This window comes from Narcine bancroftii, chromosome 9, assembly GCF_036971445.1.
Source record: "Narcine bancroftii isolate sNarBan1 chromosome 9, sNarBan1.hap1, whole genome shotgun sequence".
NCBI lineage: Eukaryota > Metazoa > Chordata > Chondrichthyes > Torpediniformes > Narcinidae > Narcine > Narcine bancroftii.
This window is the reverse complement of record NC_091477.1, coordinates 39,525,028-39,539,896: the sequence shown is the minus strand read 5'-3', so window position 1 is coordinate 39,539,896 and position 14,869 is coordinate 39,525,028. Positions and strand designations below refer to the sequence as shown.

The following is a 14,869-nucleotide window of genomic DNA, read 5'->3' as shown; positions in this document are numbered from 1 at the left end:
TGTGTGGTGACCAAAGAGTACCTGCAGTGACATCGAGGAGGATGTTTTGATGTCACTTGTACAAAATTGTACTGTACCAAACAATGAAACAAGCAGGTCTTAACCAGAGGGTTGAGGTCTGGTTTGAAGTTAGCCTGACCTTAATGCCATCACTGTTAGGTCTGAGCTGTCCATTTTCCTCAAGAGAGTTATTTCTGATATCAGAGGCAAATGAGAGAGACTGCAGATGTTAGCATGGATAGTGTAAAAGTTAGCACTACCACTGCTCCAGTGACTCGGGGTTGAACCCAGCATTGTCTGCAAAGAGACTGTATGTTCTGCCTGTGTCTGAGTGGGTTTCCTCCAGGTCCTTTGGTTTCCTCCCACCCTTCAAAGAGACTGTATGTTCTGCCTGTGTCTGAGTGGGTTTCCTCCAGGTCCTTTGGTTTCCTCCCACCCTTCAAAGAGACTGTATGTTCTGCCTGTGTCTGAGTGGGTTTCCTCCAGGTCCTCTGGTTTCCTCCCACCCTTCAAAGAGACTGTATGTTCTGCCTGTGTCTGAGTGGGTTTCCTCCAGGTCCTTTGGTTTCCTCCCACCCTTCAAAGAGACTGTATGTTCTGCCTGTGTCTGAGTGGGTTTCCTCCAGGTCCTCTGGTTTCCTCCCACCCTTCAAAGAGACTGTATGTTCTGCCTGTGTCTGAGTGGGTTTCCTCCAGGTCCTTTGGTTTCCTCCCACCCTTCAAAGAGACTGTATGTTCTGCCTGTGTCTGAGTGGGTTTCCTCCAGGTCCTCTGGTTTCCTCCCACCCTTCAAAGAGACTGTATGTTCTGCCTGTGTCTGAGTGGGTTTCCTCCAGGTCCTCTGGTTTCCTCCCACCCTTCAAAAATGAAATGTATGGGATTGCAAGTTAATTTGGGTATTTGGGTGGCTTGGGCTCATAGGCCTGTTCTATGCTGTATGTCTAAAATTTTTTTTAAAAACTAGAGCAACACACAAATGCTAGAAGAACTCAGAAGGTCAGGCAGCATCTGTGGAAGGCAATAGACAGTCATTATTTCAGGCCGTCACTCTTCATCCTGATGAGCCGCTGAGTTCCTCCAACATTTTTCTGCAAGTTATCCTGGTTCCTCTCCCTACCAATATCTTCAGACGAACAGAAACATCAAAGTGTGCTCAATAAATATAAATGAGTAAAGTGGTGCAGTGAAGTCCTCTGGTCAATAAATTGTCCTGCTCTGGCCAAATATAGACAGCTCCTTGCCAATCGCAGAAAAAATGCCATATGATGGTCGAACTTATCCAAATCATAATGATGAGAAATAACTTTGCAGGAAGAAAGTAAGAGTGATTAAACAGCAACTTTCAGCATTAATAAGCCCAAGATAAAACTACAGGATTTTATGTGGAATATTACCAATAAAAGTAATTGAATCTACTCCCTGCTCTTCATGTGCCACGAAAGCCAGCTGCAATAAACATTCCATTGGTAGGGAAATGTTGCAACTGAATTAAGCAAAGCGAGAATTTTAGATAATCTAAGAAGATAGTGAATATGATCCAAGTCACGTTTTCTGTCAGTCTATTGGACTGATACATTTTAAATTGATCTGTGTGATCATCCTTCAGCAATGATGCAGGAATTGTAGGCAGTATGTGGACAGTATGACATTTTTAAAGTGAGTCTATGATATACATTTTTCTGCATCTGATTGATAGAGTTTTCATTTTAACATCCTGTTAAATTTTTAACTAAATCTTCATAAATAAAAATACAATTTAATGTTCTGTCCTCAAAATGAATCTCTCTCTCTTTTACGGTAATTTCATCAAGTCATAGAGTTGTTCCAGCTCTTTAGCCAACCTTTCTGCCCATCTCTACTACTTCCATTTTCCCACATTAGGTCCCTATCCTTCTTCGCCTTGTTTATTCAAGAGCCCATCTGAATTCCTCTTCAACTTAATGATTGTATCTGATTCCACCACACATTCCAGATATCAACCAGTCAGTGTGAAAAATATCCCCTTTGAAACCACTTCCTCTCAACTTAAAACTATTCTCTCCTGTTTGGTACCCGAACAAGAGAAAAAGATTCTGACCATCTACCCAATCTCATAATTTTATGTATCTCTATCAGGTCATCTCTCAGCCTCCAGCATTCCTAAGATGAATATTTATTGACAAGGGGTCCAAGGATAACTTCTGCCTTGCTTACAGGGCATAAATTAACACTTCAGGTGAATGATCTTTCGTATGAAATGTAAAGAACAAGTTTAAATCTACACGAGATTGTCAACCTATAAAATGAACCATTTTTTGACTCTGCACACATGCCTGTTCTGCAGAGGGTTACCAAGTTTTCAGTTTTATTCAAGATTTCCAGGAACCACAGTATTTTGTATTTGTATTGTGGAGAAAATACTGGTTTATCCATAACTTGATTTTGGACGTTGGATGTGTCATAATTATGGAGTCAAGAATGCTGCCATCCTCATTTGACTTCATTATTGGAAGGAAATATGGAAGCTAGCTCTTTGTTGGCAGAGAATTTGGCCAAGGTGAACATGTATATGAAGAAATGATGAAAGGTTTGGGATGCTGAGAATGAGTGGGATAAAAGACAAGGAGAGTGAGGCCTTTATCTCTTAACCTTTTTACTACATGCTTTCCTCATTTCCTTTTCACTTTCAAATGTCCCTACGAAGTTAAGTTTCCTTTTGCACACCAAACAATTCATTTCATACATTTAGCAAAATGCTTCAAACACTAAAGCCAGAATTGGTTGAGCAATAATATAACCATAACCATATAACCATTTACAGAGCAGAAACAGAAACAGGCCATGTTGGCCTTTCGAGCCACCGGTTCACTGATTTTGTGCGCCCTCTTCAGGCAAGGGTCCCGGTAGATCACCTCGATGGGGGAGGGGGCGAAGGGAGACTCCACTGATCCTCTCCGCCACTAACCAATGGGACCAAGTTGAGCCAAATATTCTGTTTCCGTGCTGTCAAGTTCTTATGATTATCTATTTCTCAGCTCTGATTTATCAACTATTTGTTTTATTGCAATATTATCATGGTTAGCGACCCTTTGAATTTTCCTTTCTCCTTCTTGCTCTGCTTAAATTACATCATCATCTGTATTTTTCCTTTTACTTCTTGTCGGAAATATGTTGAAATTGGAATCCAATAATAACCAACCAATTTGACTTGGTTGCACTTTCTGATCTGATTACCATCCTTGTTTCCATAACCCCACAAGTCATTTTCCATTGTTTCCTCCTCTGATCCAAACCAGAATGTATACATAACTGAATTCTCAAGCCTGATAACTTTTTGTGAAAGGAAGTCTTCCCTCTCTAAATTAAATGTCGTATACTTATCTTCATATCTATGGATCATCCCTCACCTTCAGAAAACATTCTTTTTTATATCTCCAATTCTTGTAAAAGTAAGTGAAACTACAGATGTTGGAAATCGAAAATTAAAACAGAAAATGCTGGAAATACTCAGCAGGTCAGGATACTGTGGTGGAACCACAGTATAACTGCTAGTACTGTCTAATACAAATGATTGTATGGGCTATACCTGTAAATCCTCCCCTTAGAATTCCCAAACCCGTCCCTCAGTGTCTGCCTTGGAACCAGGCCAGCAACATATGAGACGTGCTTGCAGTTTATGGTGATTAAAGCCTATTAATCACAACTCCTAGTCTGATGTGAGTCATTGACAGTGAATCAGGTACATCAGTGGGCAAAGAAACAAAGTTAACATTGCAGGTCAATGACCCTCATCAGAACAGCAGGGATTTGCAACATTTTCTGGTTTAATTCTAGCAAATGTAAGTATTCTTCTTCACTCACATTTCCTTTTGTCAGATGGTTTTGCGAATTCACATTCCTAAATCTTTTAATGCATTAACAGCCCAAGGCCATTCATAAACTGTGAACAAAATGTATTTACAAGCTGTGTTTTTCTCCCAGACTTTTTTGATCTTTCCAAAATCAAAATTCTACAAATGTTGAAAATCTGAAATAGAAATAAATTACCCTGGAATTATTTAACAAGTTAGGTAGCTTCAGTGGAAAGAGAAATGAAAGATTCCAGTCAATAACTTTTCCTCTGAATTTGAGGCCACTGGCGGCCTAAAATGTTAATTTCTTTCCTTTGGTCTTTCTTTAATCCAACAATCTTCTGGCTTTTTAAACCCCATCTTGATATCACTTAATCACAAAATTCTGATGTACTTTGTCCTCTTTTTATCCTGCAACATGAGATAATTCATCACATCAACTTTTAAAAAATACCTGGATCAAATGCAACTCAGGTGCCCCGACCAATAACAAAAATATGGATACTGAAATGAAAATCATTTTCGAGCAACACTTTGTCACAACTATATTGCACATTCATTATTAAAGAACAACTTGGGGTTTATTCTAAAGTGACTATATAAATCTTGTGAGCTAAAGAATCAGATATAAATCAATTGTTGGGTAAATTTGTAGTTGTGGATTGTCAGCAAGATTATTCTATTGTGGGAAATATTTGCCCTAGTTATCCAAAATGTGGAACATATGGCATTCATTTAGCATTACGAAACTCTTCAGGGCTTGAGCTTTCTGCATTCTTGCGCTTTTGGATAGTACATAAACCATCAGTTCACTATTTAGTTTTTAATTCACTGGAATGTTGTGTACATCCTTTATGGCACCATTATATCAACAAAGCTTTGGAGTCCTGCAAAGACAAGTCATCAACCCTGAGTAAAGAATTCCGTAAATGCTGTCCTCCATTGGCAAAATGCCGCACACTACTTCTCTACCTAAAGCCAATGTTATTGACCTTTACTTACTCACATCTCTGCTAAATTGCACATTTGTGTTAGTTGCGTATTTTTTCAAATCACTTAATTTTTTTAAATTGCCTCTTCAGTGCAATACATGCTTTAACTCTCTTGCACTGTTATAGCAATATGAGGCATATTTTAGTTTTTAAAATATCAAATTTTTTCAGTTGTTATTCCGATATAAAGGAAAGGAAAATTATTTTCGAAACTGCACAATTTAATTCACAAATAATGATGTCATGTTCAATGCACCTGTTGAGTTGCATGTGATGAAGGACCACTATTAATTTGTGAGAAGGGCACACAATCCTACAAGACTCGTTGCACAGATTGAGCTATATTCTAACACTGATTGGGTCAATGCAGCACTAATGAAAAGGAGATGTAGGGCATGACAGATTATTAACAGTGTGCAAAGAATGGCATTGAGACAACTGTTCACAGCTGCCCCTTGACTGCCCCCAAGAGAGATATGACATGAATTGAGCTGGGAAGCAAGCATTAAGGAGACAGGTTGAAACTGTTAAAATGTAATAAAATCTGTAAACAACTTAATTGCACAGCTTTTGCTACTGGCCATGATTTAGTCTATACACGTAATCAACTGTTAAATAATACCAGTTAATCCATGCTAAAAAATAATTTAATACCCCACGAGGGAGGCTGGATGTCACACTACACAAACACCACAAGTATGTAGGTTAGAACCTGTCTGGAATGGATTTGGCAAACCGATAATTATTGAACAAAATCCAAAGTACACCTTTTATTTTCAGAATTATGTAAGTTGTCAATTGGCATTTTGATTTAAAGAATCTCTGTTTTGAAAGAAAAGGGACTGCAAACCTATTTTTTTTTGTCTTTGAGTGAGAGGAGCTAAGACAGCTGGGCTCCTGTGTAGCTCTGCCAAAGTGACACAATGGCACTTGCTAATGCAAGTTATATCATTGTGCACCATGTTGAACCAAAGCTTGTTTGTTGATCACATTTTCATGAAGCTGGTGCATTTTAAAACTGAGAATATAAAACAACTGAGAAACTTCGTTCTGTTAACATGCTTTTTAATATCCTTCTCAATGGAAGTCATTGAAATTGATCCATTTCAGATCTTTGTAAGGTGTATCTATCACTCTCTGGCTATCTTTTGCTCAACAAATGATCTTACTATGTTTGGGAGACTCCTGGGAGAGTTTGCTATGATGCAGACTCTATTTAAATAGTTTTCCTTTCTGTTCACATTTTCAAAAAGTGAGCTGTACTGTAGACTCTGCTGCCAGTCCTATTGTAAGCTCCAGTTCAAAATCAGTTAACAACACTGCCTGGTGATATTCATTTTATAAAGTGGACACAGTTAGAAAATAAATGCCACATGTGTGACTAGATGCCCCAAAATGGTTTGATCAAATTTCACAAGATTCACAAAACATTTGGTTACAAATTTTCTTTCAACAGTTGGTGTGCTGGGATCAGACATGAATTTTAAAACTTTAAAAATCTGAAACCTGATCACAGCCCATACACTGGAGGTGAGTGAATGACTAAACTGTTGCAAAAAGGCAACAGGTCTAATTAAATATCTGAGGCCCACGATTCAGCTGAGAAAAATGAAGATCGTTTCGAGGGAAAGTTAATGCAGTCCTTACAGCTCCCCATTTGGAAATTCCCTCCCCGGTCAGAGATCAGATGAACACCAGCTTGAAAATTTATTGTAAACTTATTGTGTTTTAGAAATATATTTATTTTTTCTGAGGTTTAGATTTGTGCAAATTTGATTCCAATCAGAACTAAAGAATGGAGAGGGAAACATAAATCTAAACATTTTTCCGAGACATCCGTTCTTGGTTGGCTTTCCGTTTATAGCTAATATTGTTCAACAATCTTTTATTTCAAGTACAAATGAGTATTAACGCATGTCAGGATTTAAACAGCAATTCCAGATGTAGAATTCCTCCTGCAACTGTCTTCTCTCATCCATTTCTCAGCTTCTACAGCTCAATCCTGCTTCCTTTGTGTTCTTATTTTTTAATATATTTAATTCATAAAAATTGCTGATAACAATGAAGAACATTAATATATGAAACCTGTCTGATCTACATGTATTAATTTAGGCAAATATATTGCCAATCTATTTTCCAGAGCTTTAGCAATGATCTTAGAGTCCGTGTTCAATAATGGTCTGAGCCTATAAGATGATGGTTTCAATGGGTCCCTATCTTTTTTGGGAATCACTGTAATAATTGCTGTTGAGAAAGATTCTGGGAGAGTACGGTTTGCCACTGCTTTATCTGGTACCTCCATAAATAGAGATATCAATAAATCTTTAAATCCTTGATAAAATTCGGATGGGAGCCTATCTTCTCCTGGGGATTTATTAACTTGCAAGGATAACAAAGCTTCCCCTATCTCAACTTGATTAAAGGGAGCAATTAAACCCCTCTCTTCTAGATTCAAATTTGGAAGGTCCAATTGTGACAGGAAACTCTCTATTTTATTCAAGTCCCCCACTGATTGAGATTTGTACAAGTTCATATAAAATTGTTTAAAAACCTCATTTATGTTCTTTGGTTTATATGAGATCCTGCCCGTGTTTGACTTAATTGCAATTATAATTCTCAAGGCTTGCTCTGATTTTAACTGCCAGGAGAGGACTTTGTAAGCTCTTTCCCCTAGCTCGTAGTAGCTTTGTTCAGATTTTGTTATCATTTTTTTCATTCTATACATGCTTATTGTATTGTACTTGAGCTTCTTACTAAATCATCTTCTATGTTTTTTCATAGAGCTTCTTTGTTGAAGGACTTTTTCTAAAATTGTGATCTCTCTTTCCAATTCGTCCGCCTCCCTCGTATATTTTTTTTAAACCTAGATGCGTAACTGATAACTTGGCCCCTTAAATATTCATTTAACATGTCACAAGTAAAAAATTGTCCACAGTCGAGTCAGAGTTAGTCTCACAGAATATATTAATTTGATTCCAAATAAAATTACAAAAATCGGGCCTTTTCAACAGCAAGGTATTAAAGTGTGAACCATAATTTCCTTATCTGGCTCATCAATGGTCAATACAAGAGGTGAATGGTCTGATAAAAGTCTTGCTTTGTATTCAATTCCTGTGATCTTACTCTGCAATTGACCTGAAGTCAAAAATAAATCTATCCTTGAGTAGGAGTTATATTCTCTTCTTTGGCTTGGCTTCGCGGACGAAGATTTATGGAGGGGGTAAAAAGTCCACGTCAGCTGCAGGCTCGTTTGTGGCTGACAAGTCCGATGCGGGACAGGCAGACACGATTGCAGCGGTTGCAAGGGAAAATTGGTTGGTTGGGGTTGGGTGTTGGGTTTTTCCTCCTTTGCCTTTTGTCAGTGAGGTGGGCTCTGCGGTCTTCCTCAAAGGAGGTTGCTGCCCGCCAAACTGTGAGGCGCCAAGATGCACGGTTTGAGGCGTTATCAGCCCACTGGCGATGGTCAATGTGGCAGGCACCAAGAGATTTCTTTAGGCAGTCCTTGTACCTTTTCTTTGGTGCACCTCTGTCACGGTGGCCAGTGGAGAGCTCGCCATATAACACGATCTTGGGAAGGCGATGGTCCTCCATTCTGGAGACGTGACCCATCCAGCGCAGCTGGATCTTCAGCAGCGTGGACTCGATGCTGTCGACCTCTGCCATCTCGAGTACTTCGACGTTAGGGGTGTAAGCGCTCCAATGGATGTTGAGGATGGAGCGGAGACAACGCTGGTGGAACTCCAATTAACTCCAATAGAAGAAATAATCTCGCTCCCTGATGAAGCCTCCTCCAGATGTCCATTTAATTCAGAACAGGCAATCTGCGGACAATGTTAGCAGACTGCTCAGCATTAGCTGATTATCTATATTACATGGAACCCGTATTTAAGATATACGGGAGTTAACCTTTGGTGATTTCCCCCCCTTCCCCTCTCTGGTCTCCAATAACAATATCTCCAGTATCTCTAGCGATGTCTATGTCAAGACATTTATCCCTTAAGGGAGGAAGTAGCTCTGGATGAATCACACACTGTTTCATCTGTATGTAATTAATGCTTTTGCAAAACAAATGATTTTGTCACATCATATGGGAGAATTATCTTTTTTTATTTTTTCCCTTTCCTTTGGGGGAGGGGATCTTTCTCTTTTTTCTTTTTTCTGTTTCCTACTTTTCTTTTAAGGATGGGCAGAGTGTGTAATTTTGTATTTATAAACAGTAGAGCAGAATTTGGTAATTGTGACAATGTGTTGATTCTTCTTTGTATATCAACATGTAGTTCAGTTCTGCTATTTTATTCTATATATCTGTGATGTTTCTTTGATTGAACATTTTTTTAAAGTACATTAATATATTTCTGTTCACAAAACAAGAACATTTATATAATTGTGTTCCATATATGTTGCATCAATCCACTTTCTTAAAATGTTAACTTCATCCGTGCTCTTATACTTTTTGGAGCAAATGCCCATTGAACCATCAAGCTGTCATGGTTTGCACCTTCCCAGATTCATCTTCCCTTATCAGACAGATATTCTGACTTGGCTGCTTAATAAAGTTAAGCTTTGTTTCTTTTTTGGCATATCAGAAGAACATGAGATGCCTCTATCTAATGTGTGCATTCATGTGTTTACTAAATCTGACTTGCCCATTGTCTCAGGTAATCACTGATGACAGTTTTTCCTTATCTCATGACAATCTTTGATACGATTGTGCAAGTTTCAACAGTCCTTGTTCTCCCTTTGTGCATTCACAGTTGTTTACAGGTTGAAACAAGCTCTATTTGTACATATAAGGCATAAACCAGTCGAAACTATAAATCATGTGGAAACATAGTCTAAAATAGTGTTGCACAGTGGAATATCACCTAAGACTTCTTAGACAGCACATTCTGAATCCATGATTTATACCAGCTAGAAGGGCAAGAGAAGCAAAAACATGGGAATACTACCATTTGGATGTTAACATTGAAGCCACACACCCAACTGCCTTGAAAATATATCATTGTTCCTTCACAGTGGCTCAGTCAAAATCCAAGAACTTCTTCCCTAACAGCATTGTGGGTATACCCTTTCCTCAGAGGGCTACAGTGATTGTGTGGGTATACCCTCACTTCACAGACTACAGTGGTTCAGTGGCTACACCCACACCTAAGGGCAACAGTGGAACAGTGGACAGATTTCCAACACCTTCTCAAGGTTGATTAGATAAAGGCAATTAAGAACCAGTTCACTGCGAAGACCACATCTCTTGAATGATTAAAAATGTTTTACAGGATATGTAGTGGAGCATTTTCTTGAACACATAACTTGTATGATATTGATGCATAAAACACAGACCCACTGTGTCGCTGTACACATAAATCCTGTGTAATTTCAAGATAACTACAGGAAACATGGTGATTTTCTTTTTGTTTCTAGTTCTGAGTTTCAATCAGCTAACAACCTCAAGTAATTGGATAGACATGGGGTGTCCAACCCACTTCTATGACAGGCAATTAGACATGATGGAAGTAATACAATAGCCAATCATTTTGATAAGTTCTCCATGTGACAAGTAAATTCTCAAAATTAAGCAACAACATTGGGGAAAATGTTGTAACATTTTCATTTCCAATTTGAAAAATATAGGATTTGCCAATTTGATCAGTTTGCAAATGACAATTGTTTGCTGTAATTTCACTTGATTTTCATAAAATGCTTAGGTTAACTGAAAAACTAATTTTTCTTAAAAAGAATGTAAAATGATGAAGCGGTAGTCCCAGGAGATAACAGAATAATGCATATTTTCAATTCATGCAAGTTAAACTGATGTATGATACATAAATAAAGAAATTGTCAGGACTATGAGAGTTTATTGATTAACACGTTCAAAGAATTAGCACAATGCATTATGTCTAATGTCCAAAAACACACAGCAAAGATAGTCTTAAGACATTTTAAATTTAGACATATGTACAGCATAGTAACAGGCCATTCTGCCCACGAGCCTGTGCTGCCCAATTAACTACAACCCTCCAAATGTTTTGAACAGTGGGAGGAAACCAGAGCACCCAGAGGAAACCCACACAGACACGGGGGGAACATACAAACTCCTTACATTCAAATCCGGGTTGCTAGCACTGTAATATTGTTGCATTATCTGCTCTGCCAACAGTGCCACCCCACATTTTTTCATATTTTATTTAAAATTTGCTCCATTAATCTAAATTAATATAGTAATACAAATTGCAAAAGAAATAAATCACAAGTTGCATACATAATGGTATTCACCCCCTCCCAAAACCCCTCTCTCCCTAGACCCCTCCCTCAAAATAATCATCATCAATAAAAAAGATATAAATAGCTATATTTAGAAAAAGAGAAAGAAAAATTTTTAGGATTGCACAGAGAGATGTCGTCTAACAAAATCTTGCAGATCTAGAGGGACAGAAAGGACATAATTACAAATTTAAGCCTAAAGTTTGGGTATACATGCACAACATTTACAAAAACACAGTATTTATTTCTCAGACTATATGTAATATTTTTCCAAAAGAATACAACTTTGAATTTCTGCATGCCATCTTGGCATACCTAAAATATGTCTGATTTCCAAGTAATTGTAATATATTTACTCGCCATTGCTAACGCTACTTTAACAAATTTCAATTGACATATTGATAGTTTTAATTTAGACCTTGTCCTTCAATATTTCCTAATAAAAATAAATCCAGATTTTGTGGAAAAACAACTCCTGTAACTTGTTCCAAAAAAATTCGTAAGAGATTTCCAATATCCTCACCACACTGAAAACATTAATCTGATAGATCTGATTTTATTCTATTCAATTTCTGTGGTGTAAGCTATAACTGTTGTACAACTTATACTGAACGTATCTATATCTTACATTGATAGTATTGGTCATAGAATCCCTACACAAATCTGCCCTTATTTGCTCATCAATTACAATATTCAGATCTAATTCCCATCTTTGTCTAGATTATAAACACCTCGTTTAAAGGTTCCTACTTGTTATAAGCAATATATCATAGAAATAAACTTTTTAACAATTCCTCTTCTAATAAGAAATTCTACTTCTGTATAACTAGGCAACATGGATGATCCTAATCTATCCCTCAAATATGCTCTTAGTTGAAAATAACAAAAAAAGTATGTTATGAATTATACCATATTTATTAATCAATTGCTCAAATGACATTAATTTGCCCCTTTCATAACAATCTTGAACATGTATAATCCCCTTACAAAACCAACTATCCAAAAATTAATTATACTTTGAAAAAGATATGAGGATTTTGAATCAAAGATATTTTAGGTGATATACCTCGTCTTACACCAATTTCATCATTTATTTTATTCCATGTATTAATCAAAAGTTTCAATAATGGTGTATCTTTATCAGCAACCATTAATCTCAATTTACACTCATATATAAATACTTCTAGCCGCTCAGTAATAATTTTTTAAATTATGAAGTTGTAGGCCTCCCAATTCATATTGCCATGTTAACTTCTCTAAAGAAACTCTTGCCATTTTACCTTACCAGAGGAATTTCCTTGCATACATATTAAATTCTTGAAAAATGTTTGAAGTATTAAAATAGGTAATGTTTAGAAAATATATTGTATTCTTAGAAATATATTCATCTTAATACAATTAACCCTTGCCACCGAAGTTATAGGTAAATTCATTCATTTTTTAAAATCTTCCTCAATCTTTTTAAGTAATAGTGAATAATTCCATTTATATAGATTTTTTTAATTATTATCTATGCAGGTACCTAAATAATTAATTCCTTCTTTTGGCCATTTAAACTGAGTATCCATTTGACATTGAGTGTAATCACTTTCCGTTAATGGCATAATTTTACTTTTATCCCAATTTATTTTACAACCTGAAACTTTCCCATATTCCTCCAGTTGAACATATAATTTTCATAAAGATGTTTCAGGTTCAGTCAAATATATTAAAACATAATCTGCAAATAAACTAATCTTATGTTCTTCTTGACGTACCCTAAAACCTTTAATTTCTAAATCACTTTGAATTGCTTGGGCAAGAAGTTCTATTGCTAAAATAAACTAAACTGGGGAGAGAGGGGATTCTTGTCTACTTGATCTGGCTAATTAAAACTGTGTAGATATTGGTCCATTAGTCACTACTTTAGCTTTAGGATTTTTATTGTATAATGCTTTAATCCAATTTACAAAATTTGCTCCAAATCGAAATTTTTCCAACACCTTACACAAAAAATCCCATTTCAAACTATCAAATGTTTTTTCTGCATCTAAGGCCACTGCAATGCTCAAATCAGCTCCTTATTGGGCTGAATGAATTATACTAAGTAATCTAGCTACATTTTCCAATGACTTTCTTTTTTACAAAACCTGTTTGATCCATATTTATTCATTTAGGCAGGAATTTAATCAATCTATTTGCCAAAATTTTCACAACAATTTTATAATCCATATTTAATAATGAAATAGGTCTATAAGATTAGGGTTTTAAAGGATCTCTATCTTTTTTAGGAATCACTGCAATTATTGCCATCAAAAATGATTCTGGGGGAGTATAAGTCTCCATAGCCTGATCTAATACTTGCATAGATATTGGAATTAATAACTTTATAGAATTCAATTGCAAATCCATCTTGTCCTACAGATTTATTACTCTGTAATGAACCAATAGCTTCCCTCATGTCTACCTCTGTAAAAGGAACATTCAACTCAGTCTGCTCTTCCAAATTTAAACTAGGCCACATTATCTGTGATAAATAACTATCTATTTTATTTTCATCTTTTAAAGATACCAAACAATATAATTTCAAATAACTTTTTAAAATAATTCACTTATTTCTTGGGGCCTGTAGGTAATTACATTATTATCCTTTATAATTGCATTAATTATTCTTGAGGTCTGTTCTGCCTTTCATTGCTAAGCTAATACTTATGTGATCTTTCACCTAATTCATAATATCTTTGTTTTGTTCTTTTCATTGCTTTCTCAGTTTCATAAGTTTGCAATGTATTATACTGAAGTTTTATGTTAATGAATTGTCTATGTTTATCTTCAGAACTCCGTTTACGTAGATCCTTTTCCAAAACTGGTATATCTCTTTCTAATTAATCAATCTCATATATCTTTTTTATAAATTTTAGAAGACATAATTTGGCCTCTTAAATATGCTTTTAAAGCATTCTATATAACAAACTTATCATTTATCAATTTCAAATTTGTATTCAAACAAACTCTCAAAAATATTTTCTTTTTGGTAATAAAGAATTCAATCTCCATCTATAAATCGTCTTTTCTTTTTCAGGCATTCCCACCGTTATGATCAGATAAAATCCTCGCTTTATAATCAGCTTCAAAAATCTTATCTTGCATTTGTGCTGAAATTAAAAATAAATCAATTCTAGAATAAGAGTCATACCTACTCGAATAAAATGAATAATTTTTATCACTAGGATGAATCCTCCTCCATATAGCTATTCAAATTCAAATCTAGCTGCTTTTGTTCTTGTCATTACTCAAGTAGTTTTATGTAATAATGACTCTAAACAAAAATTGAAGTCTCCTCCAATTAAAATATTCTCATGTGCCTCTGCTAGATTAAGAAATGTTCCTGGTATAAACTTCTCATCAGTATTTGGAGTATACAGATTTTAAAAGTCCACATTTCAGAAAATATTTCACAGTTTATCATTACATAGCTCACTGCTGGATCTATCACAACATTTTGAATTTTAATTGGAAGTTTCCTTTTTATTAAAATGAGACATAAGTTCTACCACTTAAGATGCTGTACTTTGCAATAAGTACATTGGACCTTAGTCTGTGCTGCAACCATGGATTGGAATGAGTTTAAAACTTTAAACAACAAAGGGAAGCTGGACTTGAGGTTATTACACTGGATTACATTTTTTTTCAACAGGTTGGCTTCCAGAAAAAAAAGTGGGGATTATGGTAGACAACTTCAAGATGAACACAAAGGTAATTTCAGATTTGCTGTATCACATAGGAAGTTGGAGAAACATTAAACTAACT

At 35.9% G+C, this 14,869-nt stretch overlaps 1 long non-coding RNA gene across 7 annotated transcripts in view; it reads right to left on the bottom strand.

Annotated features, from left to right (window-relative positions):
* Positions 1-11,088: 11,088 nt before the first annotated feature.
* Positions 11,089-14,869, bottom strand: part of LOC138742888 (uncharacterized) — a 30,363-nt gene continuing 26,582 nt past the window's right edge. For 3 of the 7 annotated variants that reach the window (XR_011344496.1, XR_011344492.1, XR_011344497.1), the window contains one exon: positions 11,094-11,239. This is a non-coding gene — a long non-coding RNA (uncharacterized lncRNA). Of the gene's footprint in view, positions 11,240-14,869 lie in introns of all 7 variants that reach the window. The other 4 variants (XR_011344491.1, XR_011344493.1, XR_011344494.1 and 1 more) reach the window with 3 other exon arrangements.